The sequence below is a fragment of the Rhipicephalus microplus genome, chromosome X, assembly GCF_043290135.1.
Source record: "Rhipicephalus microplus isolate Deutch F79 chromosome X, USDA_Rmic, whole genome shotgun sequence".
NCBI lineage: Eukaryota > Metazoa > Arthropoda > Arachnida > Ixodida > Ixodidae > Rhipicephalus > Rhipicephalus microplus.
Genome location: NC_134710.1, coordinates 328,022,428 through 328,035,761, shown reverse-complemented (window position 1 = coordinate 328,035,761; position 13,334 = coordinate 328,022,428). Strand labels below are relative to the sequence as shown.

Sequence of the window (13,334 nt, the reverse complement as noted above, 5' to 3'; positions counted from 1 at the left end):
AAGATGCGACACGACACAGAAAAATACGTTGCTGGATGCGAACAATGCCAACGACACAAACGTCCCACGGCTACGCCGCCAGGACTTCTCCGTCCTGTTCCACCTCCTAACTCTTCCTTCGAGACTGTTGGTGTCGATCTGCTTGGTCCATTTCCACAATCGAGCAGTAACAATCGATGGGTCGTCGTCTGTGTTGACCACCTAACGTGCTACGCAGAAACTGCTGCAATACCTGCTGCAACGGCCATGCACGTGTCGCAGTTTATGCTTCGCTGTATAATTTTCCGCCATGGTCCTCCACGCGTTGTCATTAGCGACCACGGACGTCAATTCGTTGCCGACGTCGTTGAAGAGATCCTGCGTCTGTCTGCCTGCCATTTCCGCCATGCCACACCATATCACCCGCAGACCAATGGTCTCGTAGAGCGCATGAACCGGACTCTTACGAACATGCTGTCTATTTATGTCGATTCTAAGCACAAAAACTGGGACGAAGTGCTACCTTACATCACGTACGCGTACAATACCGCGAAGCATGAGACTACAGGTTACTCTCCATTTTACCTGCTGTACACTCGCTCCCCACGATTTTGTCTCGACAATATACTACCTTTTACACTAGACGTAGAAACCTCGATAGCCGAGACGCTCTGCCGCGCAGAAGAAGCCCGTCGCATCAAACGCCTCCGAACCTTGGCATCCCAGCAGCGTTCTAAGAAACGTTACGACGCCTGCCATCGCTCCGTATCTTATAGTAAGGGCGATATTGCGTGGTGATGGACACCAGTCCGCAAACGTGGTTTGTGCCAGAAGTTCTTGGCCCACTATTCCGGTCCATTCGTCATTCTTGACCGCCTACGCGACGTCACGTACGTAATCTCGAGCGTGACAAGCAATGGTCGCCGCTCTAGCAAAACACAACTGACACACGTTGCGCGCCTTAAACCGTGTCACCATCAACAATCTGAGCGACTCGCCCAGAGGGCATCGTCTGCGAACCGGGAAGTGAAACGCGCTAGCAAAGATTCGACGAAGAGGAGGAAGAAACTCGACTGGATCGCGAGCGACGCTGTTGATCCTTCGCTGAGCTAGACCTCTGCATTACCCATCTTGTAAATAAACGCGTTCCATCGTCACAATCTGATAACGTTATGTAAAAAGCTCCACCCTATAGTCCAAGAGAATGGCGCGGAACTTTTCAAAGCGTTGGGCTTTAGGGACAGCGCAGGCAAAATTGACTTTACACGGGCAGAAATAACCGTGAGGAGGCTATCCGATTGATGGCTACAATCAAGGCGCGAGTGAAAATTAATCCTTCATTACATAGTGATGGTACTTAACATTCTTGCTAGGTGGCGTCAGCCGCCGCCCGATCTATAAGGCACAACCATATACATCCATTCATCCATTCGGTGACTGTGTGAGGATGATCCATAGAGTTGCCTATAGAGAGAGATAACGATGCAAGAGTTGCCTATAATTTGGAAACTCTATAGGATGATCAACCCGTGGACTCGCAGAGGAATAGATAGGACGCACGGATAAACGCGCCGTGCTTGACTAGATGAACTCCTGATCGTCAAATGAATGAATATTGGACCAAAGTACTTTCCCATAAGATAGGACCTGCTAAATGTTCGCGACCTCATTTCTTGCCGCAATGCGAAGTCTGGTAGTGTCATCTTATCGACCGCGTATGCATCAACGATGCCTTCCATAATCCTGCGCGTGAACTGAACGGCACACCGATACAATTTGTGCCGAGCATGCCTGAGAGATTCGCCGCAGTTGTGAGCCACTAGCGAGGAGCGCGCCGTTGGGCTAACGGGACCAAATGTTAACGTAACGATGGTTCGCAAACACAATATGCCGTCGTCGTTACTTGCGCTCTTAGCACCATTTAGTTATTTCCTGAACGAAACACAAGCATTTACCTTCTTATTCAGTAGCGCTTGTGTCACAGTCATGATTAGACTCTAACATTGCGCAATTCACTGCACTTGGATGTTGCAAGTTCTCTCAGCATGATCTCAACAAGAATAGCGAAACAAATACACGCGTACCCTTTTCGCAGCGACGTTGAAATTGGGAAGATTCGTCAAACGACGTCATTCAGACGGCGCTGGTGAAGTGCAGGAGAAGATAGCACGAAGGTGTGGACTGCGTACTCGTAACTACACGTTTCATATTATGCATGCTCAAACCATTTCGCTTCGCTTGTCGAGCTCGAGGATGTTGGCGGCATGCGGCACTCCGTAATATCCACTGTAATTGAGCTACATGCCATGCACAAGAAAAACTATGCTTTTTATTTTAAGAGCTCTTAACGATATTTAAAATAAGTACAATCCAATTGGCTCCGGAGCTTGGCAATGCATTAACGCACGATGGGACGTAAAGGGCCACTCGGTGCTCGTGAGTTAGAAGCTGATCGTTCATAGTCGCTGTCACTCTCGTTGCGTTCTACGTCCAGTTAAAAATCCTCGACGTGAGGAATGTTTCTTCGCCCCGCAGGGGCGCCTGCGCAAGTAGGCGTTTGGTGTGTAGCGACACCACGGACCCGAGCTAACGGGGGAGTTTCTACTCCCTCCCACGCCTAGCCGTGCGTGGCTTTGCCGTGTCCGGGGAAAAGGGGATTCTGGGGGTTGAGCCGACGCTGGGTGATTGGACCGTTAAGGCCCCCCGGAAGAGGCGACACACCCCTTTGACCCCGGCTTCACGTAGACGGCACCCCTGGGCTGACCCACCCAGGGGAAATCGGCAGTCGCCTTTTCCTATCTCCCTCTCCCTACATCTTCGTCTTTATGTCTTACTATTTATCTGTCCTGTCTTCTACTCTCTTCCGTTTACTTCCAAACTTCCTGGCGGCTAGGGTTAACCCTGTGCAAATAGCCTACCTTGGTCTAGGCGCATTGGGTTATAGTTGCGCTGTACGGCTGGCGTCTGCAGGTTTTAGCATCCACAAACTTGTAGCGTCCCCTCGTTGGGCTCCGTGGTGGGTGGCCGCCAACGCTTCTGAAGAAAATTAAACTGGCATGCATAGAGCATTTTCCTTATTAAGTGATCGTACCAACTTAAAGCGTGTACGCACCGAAGACTTAGGATTTTTCAACCGATCAAGTGAAAACTTCCCCCATTTTCATGTTATACATAGTGAGATAAGCAGCAAGCAAGCCAGAACTGTATCCCCCTTTGTAGTAGCCAGATGTCTCACAGAAACTCTTGGAGCCGGGTACAAAGTTATCAAAATGGCCAGCGGAGACCTCCTCCTTGAAGTTCGAGAAAAAGAACAGTTTGAAAAGCTACAGAATCTATCAACTTTTGGTGACACTCCCATCACTTTAACGCCACACAGATAGATGAACACTACCTGTGGAGTAGTATCTGATGCTGATTTGCTAGGCTTGACTGAAGAGGAACTTCTGGAGGGGTGGAAGAGTCAGAATGTGACCAATGTACAAAGGATCACCATTAGAAGAGACAACAAGGTAACACCAACGAAACACCTGATACTCACGTTCGCTTCCAGTAATCTGCCAGAAAGTATTCAAACAGGGTACACAAAGACGTCGATCAGACCATACATACCTAACCCGCGTCGTTGTTTTAAATGCCAGAAGTATGGCCACGGCTCACAAAGCTGTCGTGGTCACCAAACTTGTGCACAATGTGGAGTGTCAGGCCACAATTCTGACAATTGCGAAAAACCATCACACTGTGTGAACTGTGGTGGAAATCATGCCGCGTACTCACGTTCACGTTCTTTCTGGAAAAAAGAAAAAGAGATCATCACTTTAAAGATAAAAGAAAACATTACATTTAAAGAAGTAAGAAAAAGAGTCTCGTCATTTTATGGCCCCACATATGCTGATGCGGCGCGCCAGGAGGCAGTGTCGCACCAGCCCTCACCACTCCTTCGGCCTGCGCAGAGCGAGCCATTGGCTGTGGCGCCTGCCCCCAAGGCGGCAGTAGTTGTGTCTACTCCGCCTACTATTGAACAAAGACCAGGGACTCCAGGGTCCTCGGGTCTCAAGGCCTCACCTCGCCAGGCGAGGCCCAAGCTTCGAAAAACCAGCTCGCATGAGCGGGCATTCAGTGCCTCCGAGAAGGCAATGGATACGGTGGCACCCCTGGTGCCAAAAGAACGGCGCGGCTCTCTGGAGCGCGTCAAGAAAACTAAAAAGCTCATAACAGGGCCTGACAATGGCCCTGGTACTTGACCTCGACCTTTCAGCTTAAACAAGTCACTCCCTTAACGTACACACAGCACTACTTTACTTCCAATATGGACACACAAATTATACATTGGAACGTCAGAGGACTGCTTAAGAACCTCGACGACGTACAAGAGCTTTTATACAAATACTCACCTCAAGTGCTGTGTGTACAAGAAACACACCTAAAATCCTCCAATACAAATTTTTTACGTGCTTACGTCATATACCGAAAGGACCGAGATGATGCTGTGGCGTCATCCGGTGGCGTAGCCATTATTATTAACCAAGGAGTAGCGTGTACACATTTACCACTCCAGACATCTCTTGAGGCGGTGGCTGTTCGAGCGGTACTTTTAAACAAACTCGTCACCATCTGCTCTTTGTATGTACCTCCCCACCACCGTCTTGAAAGACGTGAATTTCAGTCTTTAATAGACGAACTGCCAGAACCTTATTTGCTTCTTGGGGACCTAAATGCACATAGTGGACTGTGGGGCGATTCTCGCTGTGATGCACGAGGTCGTCTCATTGAACAATTTCTCTTCTCTTCCGGTGCCTGTTGGTTGAATAGGAAAGAGCCAACATACTATAACGTTGCCAACAAAACTTACTCGTCTATCGACCTCAGTATCGTATCACCTTTACTCCTACCCCTACTCAAATGGAAAATCATAAATAATCTATATGGTAGTGACCATTTTCCTGTAGTGTTGAGTTCACAAACAACATATGAAGGTCTTCTACACGTACCTAAATGGCTGATAAACAAAGCAGACTGGGAACAGTTTCATAACACTACACGTTTGCGTTGGACAGACATATGTAGGTTAAACATAGATGAAGCTGTGCAGTATTTCACAGCTTTTCTAACTGACGCAGCAGCCAAGTGCATACCGCAAACATCTGGAATGCCCGGCAAACGACACGTCCCATGGTGGAACACAGAGTGTCGTAATGCGCGAAAGGAACAGAACAGGGCATGGAGGTTGCTGCGGAACTCACCAACAGCCGAAAATCTTGACACCTCCAAGAAAATAGAGTCTCAAGGAAGGAGAACGCGTCGGCAGGCCAGAAGAGAAAGTTGGCGCAAGTTTTTATCAGGGATAAATTCGTATACACAAGAGGCCAAAGTCTGGAACATGGTTCGTAGGGTAGCAGTAAGAAAAGTACACTCACTCCCACTCGTAAACACTCAAGGTGATACCTTGGAAGATCAGGCAAACTTCCTCGGTGCACACTTTGAACGGGTATCCGGCTCATCTCACTATACTGACACTTTCCAAAAATACAGAACAAGAATAGAAAAGCAGAAACTCGAACACAAATCCACTAGATACGAAGCATATAACCAAGCTTTCAGTCTAGCTGAGCTCCGAACATCTCTAAACTCCTGCAGCACTTCTGCCCCAGGTTCTGACCGTGTGGTGTATGAAATGTTAAAAAACCTACCAGCAGAAACACGAAAAACCTTACTCTGTTTGTACAACGCCATCTGGTTTGCTGGCACTATCCCTACCTCCTGGAAAGAGGCTATTATTATTCCCATTTTGAAAGAGGGCAAAAACCCTTCTTTAGCTTCAAGTTATAGGTCTATTGCACTTACAAGCTGCTTGTGCAAAGTCTTCGAAAAAATGATAAACTGCCGACTTGTACATATCCTTGAAACAAACAATTTTCTCGACCCATTTCAGTGCTGTTTTCGAGAAAGTAGATTCACCACAGACCACCTTGTTCGTATCGAGGCACAGATCAGAGACGCCTTCGTCCATAAACAATATTTTCTTTCTGTGTTCCTCGATATCGAAATGGCTTATGATACAACATGGCGTTTTGGAATTCTAAGAGACCTGTCCCACCTTGGTGTGCGTGGAAGAATGTTTCACATAATCGAAAGTTACCTGTCAAACCGGACATTCCGTGTCCGAGTGGGCACGGTTCTTTCCCAGACATTTGTCCAGGAAACAGGCGTGCCACAAGGTGGTGTACTTAGCTGCACACTTTTTCTCATCAAAATGAGTTCTTTGCACTTGTCCATTCCCCGCAATATGTTCTATTGTACATATGTCGACGACGTTCAGCTTGGCTTCAAGTCATGCAACTTGGCCATGTGTGAGCGGCAGGTTCAGCTGGGTTTAAATAAGGTCTCCAAATGGGCAGATGAAAACGGATTTCGACTTAACCCACAAAAAAGCACGTGTGTCTTGTTCTCTCGAAAGAGAGGCATGCACTCGGAACCTGACATTCGAGTGAACGGGCAACGTCTGTCCGTCAAAGGCGAGCATAAATTCTTAGGCTTGATCTTGGACAACAAGTTGACCTTCGTACCATACATCAAGTATTTAAAAACAAAATGTTTAAAAGCCGTGAGTGTTATAAAAGTGTTGTCACGTACTTCGTGGAGTAGTGATAGGCAATGCCTCATGAACCTCTATAGAAGCCTCATTCGCACCCGCTTAGATTATGGGGCCGTTGTCTATCAGTCTGCCACTCAAAGTGCCTTGAAGATGCTGGACCCCGTGCACCATTTGGGCATCCGCCTTTCTACGGGTGCTTTTCGCACCAGCCCCGTAGAAAGCCTTTATGTTGAGTCAAATGAGTGGTCGCTTCATCTGCAGAGAACTTACATGTCCTTTGTTTATTTCCTTAAGGCGAAAGCAGACAAAAAGCACCCCTCATACTCTACAATTAATGATTTCTCGAGCTCAACTCTGTTTCAAAACAGGCCTTCGATGAGGCAGCCCTTCTCAGTTCGCCTGAAGTGTCTAGCTGAAGAAACTGCAGTGTCACTTGAACACAGTTTAATGGCTCCTGTAGCATACCCACCACCGTGGCAGTGGCAGACTATAGACTGCGATGTGTCTTTCCTAGAAGTTACAAAACATGCACCTATTGCCCATATCCGAACATACTTTTTGGAACTTCAACACAAATACACACGTCCTGAGTTCTTCACAGATGCCTCCAAGACTAACTCCTCTGTGTCCTACGCTGCTGTCGGCCCATTCTTTTCGGATGCTGGCCCTCTACATCCACGCACAAATATCTTCACAGCGGAAGCTTACGCGATACTTGTGGCAGCTAAACACATCAAACAATTACAAATACAAAAAGCACTAATTTATACAGACTCCCTCAGTGTGGTAACGGCTCTGCACAGTCTTAAAAAACAAAAAACCCGGTCCTTGTCTCACTTTACTCCATTTTGTGCACACTCTACACACTCAAACAACATGTTGTAGTGTACTGGGTGCCAGGGTACCGTGAGATCCAAGGCAACGTGAGGGCAGATCAGCTCGCTGCATCCGTCCACGAGAGCACCGCCATTACATCCATATCTATCCCGGCCCTTGATCTTAAGCCGTCTCTCAAACGAAAACTCAGGGACTTCTGGCAGAGCAAGTGGGATACACACACACAAAACAAACTACACGTTATCAAGCCACACCTTGGCCATTGGCCACCAGTATCAAAATCCCGTCTAACAGAGGTAACACTAACAAGACTCAGGATAGGACACACATACACGATACACACACATCTTTTGTCCGGTGGTGATCCACCATTGTGTGATAAATGTGGTGAGGCATTAACAGTTCTTCACGTTTTAATTCAGTGCCAACAATTGGACACTATAAGAAGACAACACTTTCCATTACCCTTCCGACAACATATACCTTTACACCCTTCAATGTTCGTCGGTAGGGAACCGTTTTTTAGTCATAAATCGTTATTAGCGTTTTTAAAGGTAATTCATAACTTTCATATCATATACCCGGGCATACCGTAGCACGACCTCTCTAGAGAGGTTTTTGCTGCGGTGGCTACACAGGAAAGCACTTGCCTCACGGCCCTTGGACGCAAGGGTATGAACGAGTGAGGTACTTGTGCTAATGCCATGCATGTCCACCATCGTTTTTTATTATCACTAAATTTTGTCACCTATTCACATCACACACACCTTTCACGACATGGTCATGATTTTATTACTTGTATGTTTTTACCCGCTTTATTGCGAGGAATTTTATGGCCCTTATACAGCCGCTAATCACAATCATTGTCCATATTTCTAGTAAGATTAACTGGCGCTCATCGGCCGTGAAATAGCCCTTGGGCCACAAAACATCAAACATAAAATGAGTGTATTAGAATTGTTGTTTTATAGCCGTTCATTATAATATTTACACATCAATGTATGATTGTTAGTACGTAGGTATTTATGTATGTATATATATTTACTGAAAAATCAATTTATATTTTAGAGTTACTTTATTATTGATTTGGCTGAATTTATGTCTAAATATATTTGTTCCTGACCATTATATTTTCCTATTTTTTTCCCACTGCGTGAAAATAAATGTAACTTAAAAGAGCGCCATGAACTGGCGCTCTTTGGCCATCAAATGGCCCTTGCGCCAAAAAACTCCATATATCATAATCAATGTTTCTTCGAACATGACTGCTCAATGTAATATGAGGAAATATCTCTGCCAAAAGACTTCTATAACACCTACAAGGCGTCATTTAACCCCCCCCCCCCAACACCCACACGGCGTCGTTCACAACGTTTGTTTGGTCGCGGAAAACAATTGGCTCTGACACCCGGCAAGAACTGAATCGCTTGCAATGTGCTGCCATCTATCAACAAATGTAAAAATCAAGCAGCGCAGCGTTAGCCAAGATTTGGAAGAGCAAATTACGAGCCTGCGTTCCTTTCCGCCTATAATGAATGTTATTTACGGGATTCATGCACTACAAAAGCACTGAAGAGTGTCATACGCACGTAAACCACGGGGAGTTTAAAGTGCAATCGCCAGACGATAATAATAAATTATCCAACGTGGCTGCAGAAAATCTTGCCAAAAATATATGTGCACTCTACGGGCTACATTCGAAGGCAGGAGTTTCCACGCATTTTTACGATAGCTTCCCGTCTCAGTAGAAGGAATAATATTTATTGCGTAACGAATGGTCGGGTATATTCACTTATGCACAAAACTTACAAAGTGGTTCGTGTTCCTTTCTTGTTAACGCATTATCACAAAAGCTAGCACCGCCGAACAAGGGAGGGTTGGTCTACTGATGATGATCTAGAGGATGCTCTTGAATTCCACTAGGCAGCGTGACAGCCTTAACTGAATCAGAGCAGGAATGTGTGATGTGCGTGCTACTTTATCATTCTCTTTTTTTCAAGAGCCTACAGTGAATGTAAGTAGTGTGTAGGCTCATTCTTCAGTATCGGCATGAAATTTGGTCTGTGGCAGGCGAAATTTCGTACCGATACTAATTGTGTGGCAGATATGAATTTTAGCGTTGTCTTCAAAGGGACCTTTTTTTTGTAACTCTTGTACTGGGTAACCAGCGTAGACATTTTCATTGGCATTGAGAAAACGTGAGGGAAGTGGTGAACATAGGCTGTCCACCATTCTGTACTATCTCCTTTTCTGTCCTTATTCAACGAAAAGTATATCTCCATCCCTGCTTTGAAAATTTAAATGTTCTTGGCTATCCCACTGTCGGCGTGTTCGCGGGTAACACCACCGTGGGCCGTAAATTCCCCGCTCCAGCCACCGGTTAATTTTGCTATCTTTTCTCTGTTGCAAATGTAAGTCTGTACCAATATAATGTAGAAATGTCGATATGTATACGACGTCAGATTCTCTGCGACAAGCATCACACGACAGTTACATGGACAGCACAATCATCTTGAACTTTTAATACGCAACACTGGGTCACATTAGCCCCGCCTCAGTGGTCTAATTGATTGATATGTGGGGTTTAACGTCCCAAAACCACCATATAATTATGAGAGACGCCGTAGTGGAGGGCTCCGCAGATTTTGACCACCGGGGGTTCTTTAACGTGCACCCAAATCTGAGTACACGGGCCTACAACATTTCCGCCTCCATCGGAAATGCAGCCGCCGCAGCCGGGATTCGAACCCGCGACGTGCGGGTCAGCAGCCGAGTAGCCTCAGTGGTCTAGTCACTAAGGCACCCGGCTGTTGACCCGCAGGTCGCGGGTTCCAATCCGGGCTTCAGTGGCTGCATTTTCGATGGAGGCGGAAATGTTGTAGGCCCGTGGGCTCAAATTAGGGTGAACGTTAAAGAACCCCAGGTGGTCGAAATTTCCGGAGCCCTCCACTACGGCGTCTCTAATAATCATATGGTACGTTTGGGACGTTCAACTTCACATTACAATTAAAAAACAGAGTCGCATTGAAGTAGTCCTCTAACTGCCTCAGCCCACAAAATTGAAAAACATTGTGCCAAGTTACGTTCAAAATTTTGCTTTAAATAATTGGTCTCGCACACGATTACTCTACGAATACTGTCTATCACAGGTACTTGTGATGTAGTGGTAATCACATCCACTTTACACGTGGAAGGTCCCATGTTCGATCCCTGGCAGGCAGAAATTCTTTTTCAGGGCGCATCTATACACATAATCAGGTTACTTCATAATCTTTCGCCATTATTCTCTTACGAGTGTAAGAACCTAGTCTCAGGACCTCTAGAATAATCAAACCAAGTAATGACGTAAACGTCAAGAATGTCTTCGAAAAGAGTCCAATACTTATTCGGTTTTATTACGCAAAATAGGGGGCCATTTTAAATGGCCAACTAGCTCTTCCAGTCCGTGCGAATAAAGAAACTTTTCAACACATATGACCGAATATCTCATTCTCTTAAGAGTTTTCAGTAACCGCGGTCTAGCTCACGGTGACTGTGTCTTCACTCATGCTTGTGGTTGTTCTGTTTTCCGCATCCGTGCTCGACGGATCGCATGCGCGGTCATGGGCTCCAATGGAGTGGCTATAGCGGCCAGTCTTACCCGCGAATCAGAAGCAGTGATAATAAATACCGGTTTCTTTTGCCGCAACTGCCAAAAGAACTACTTGCTATCAACACCGTGTTTTTACGCGGTGATGTATACGTGCAAGGCCGTACAAGTGCGAAGATTTCAAGGGCGCATTGACGCCAACTTATGGAACGTATTGACGCTTCCGGGTATATACCTGTAAGCCTCGGTGCGTACAAGGCTAACCACGTGTAGACGGTGACATTCAATGATGCCGCACCCACGCAACGCCTGCTCGCCTTGAAGGAGCTGCAGGCGAAGGGGCGGTGCTGCGTCGTCGTTGACCCACAGTATCAGCAGGTGCGGCATCGAATACACTGTCTGTTGCATGGCGTGAGCGACGAAGTACAGACGGTACTCGCTGCTTTCGGCAAAATGGTGGAGGTGAGCCACGAAAGATGGCGTGTCCCGGGCATTTCTGACACGTTCAACCACAAGGACAGCGCTCCTGAAGCAGAAACTTGGCGTCAAGGTTGAAGAACTTCTGTACCAGATCAGCATCGAATGAGAACTGACCATGCTGCTTATACACCTGGTCGGCTGATGCAATGCTTGCGCTGCCAAGGCACAGGGCACGTCCACCGAGAGTGCAAGGTACCCTGTTGCTCACGCTGCAAACGCTTCGTACGTGTCGAAGCCTTTACAATAGAACGTATGCCAAAGCAAAGAGCCAGCGATGAATGAGGCAATAGCAGAGCACTTCAGGAAAGCGGGCGAGGCAGAGGACGCCGCATAAGGGGTCGGAAGCCCATTGGGCCCTCTGACTACTGGATGGGCGGCGCCGGCAGACACGCCAAAAGTAACGGAGGCTCTTCAGCAGTTGACTACAGCGGCCAGCACGCCGTCCGCGGTTGAGCCTGAGTGGGTCGAGATGTACGTGGTTCCCGTCAGGGCAACTGACACTACGGAGGGCCAGGGAAAGACGGCGCTGGACAGCGAGTGCCACGAGGACCAGTGCTACGCTAAAGCGTTCTCTCCATGACTCGGTGCTGCAGGACAGGGCATCGTCCACCAACAGCGAGGAGCCACCTGCCAAGACACCGCAAGGTAGGTGACTTAGTCTCCAACCTAAGCCGAAAATACCTACAGACACGAGACTGGCGGACAAAGCGAACGACAACAGCACCGGGAAGCAGGATGGTCTGGGAGGTGGCTAGCCGAGGGCTGGTTGTGAAAATTAAGCATCAGGCTCTGGGCCTACTCTTAATAACGAATAATTCACCATGACACTGACCCTGTCTTTCAGCATAGCTACGCTTAAAGGGACAGTAAAGGCACTTTATATGTCGACGTTTATTGTTGAAATAGCGGCCCAGAAACTTTCGAAGTAATACTTTTGTGCCAATAAAGGGCTTGTTTTGAAATAAAATCCCGTCTTATTGGTCCGCTCTGGGTAAGCCCACTTGCAAGTTACCCGCCTCAAAAAGTGGAACGTCTCGCGTCACTGTTGGAGTGCACAACGTTGCGCGGATTTACTGCGCGGCCGCTGACAGCAGAAAAAAAGCAGCGGGAGCCACAGCAGCCTTAACGGCCATTGACCAATTTCCTGCCATAGGCTCTGAGATGGCAGACGTGTTTTGATTCAACTGGGCTCCACTAGATGGCACAACCTGTCCACTTTAAACTGACCGGTCCGGTTGGAAGAAGGCCGCAGAAAAAATTCCTAAGTGCTCCGGGCTTAGTTGGCTTCCCGTCTGCCTCAATAATAAACTAGAACTAGGAATAGTACTGAAGAAGCACTGCTGAAAATTGTAGAAAAGTGCTTAGCAGAAAGCAAATACCAGACACTTGGCGGGAAAGTAGAATTAACTTCATCTACAAAAGCAAGGGAGAAAAGGTTAACATTCACTCATATAAACCGCTAACCATTGCATCTGTGCTATACAGGTTGGTGATGTAGGAAGTTCAGAATCGATCACTATCGACAGGTGGTTAGACGATAAACTGTTTGTTCTTACTCTGTGTATAGAAATATCAAAAGAGGAAAGCATGGCATTATACGTATCTTATCTAGACATCCCTGGTGCGTATGAAAACGTTAATCAGGAAATTTTGTGAGAAGTATTGAAGGAAGTGGGCATATGGATTGATTGATATGTGAGATTTAACGTCCCAAAACCACCATATGATTATGAGAGACGCTCTAGTGAAGACCGCTCCGAATATTTCGACCACCAGGGGTTCTTTAACGTGTACCAAAATCTGAACACACTGGCCTACAGCATTTTTGCCTCTATAAAAAATGCAGCCTGTGCAGCC

General features: G+C 46.9%; 1 long non-coding RNA gene across 1 annotated transcript in view; it reads left to right on the top strand.

The window, feature by feature from the left end:
- Positions 1–11,359: 11,359 nt before the first annotated feature.
- Positions 11,360–13,334, top strand: part of LOC142777244 (uncharacterized) — a 98,818-nt gene continuing 96,843 nt past the window's right edge. Inside the window, exon 1 of the long non-coding RNA XR_012887987.1 lies at positions 11,360–12,122. This is a non-coding gene — a long non-coding RNA (uncharacterized LOC142777244). The remainder of the gene's footprint in view (positions 12,123–13,334) is intronic.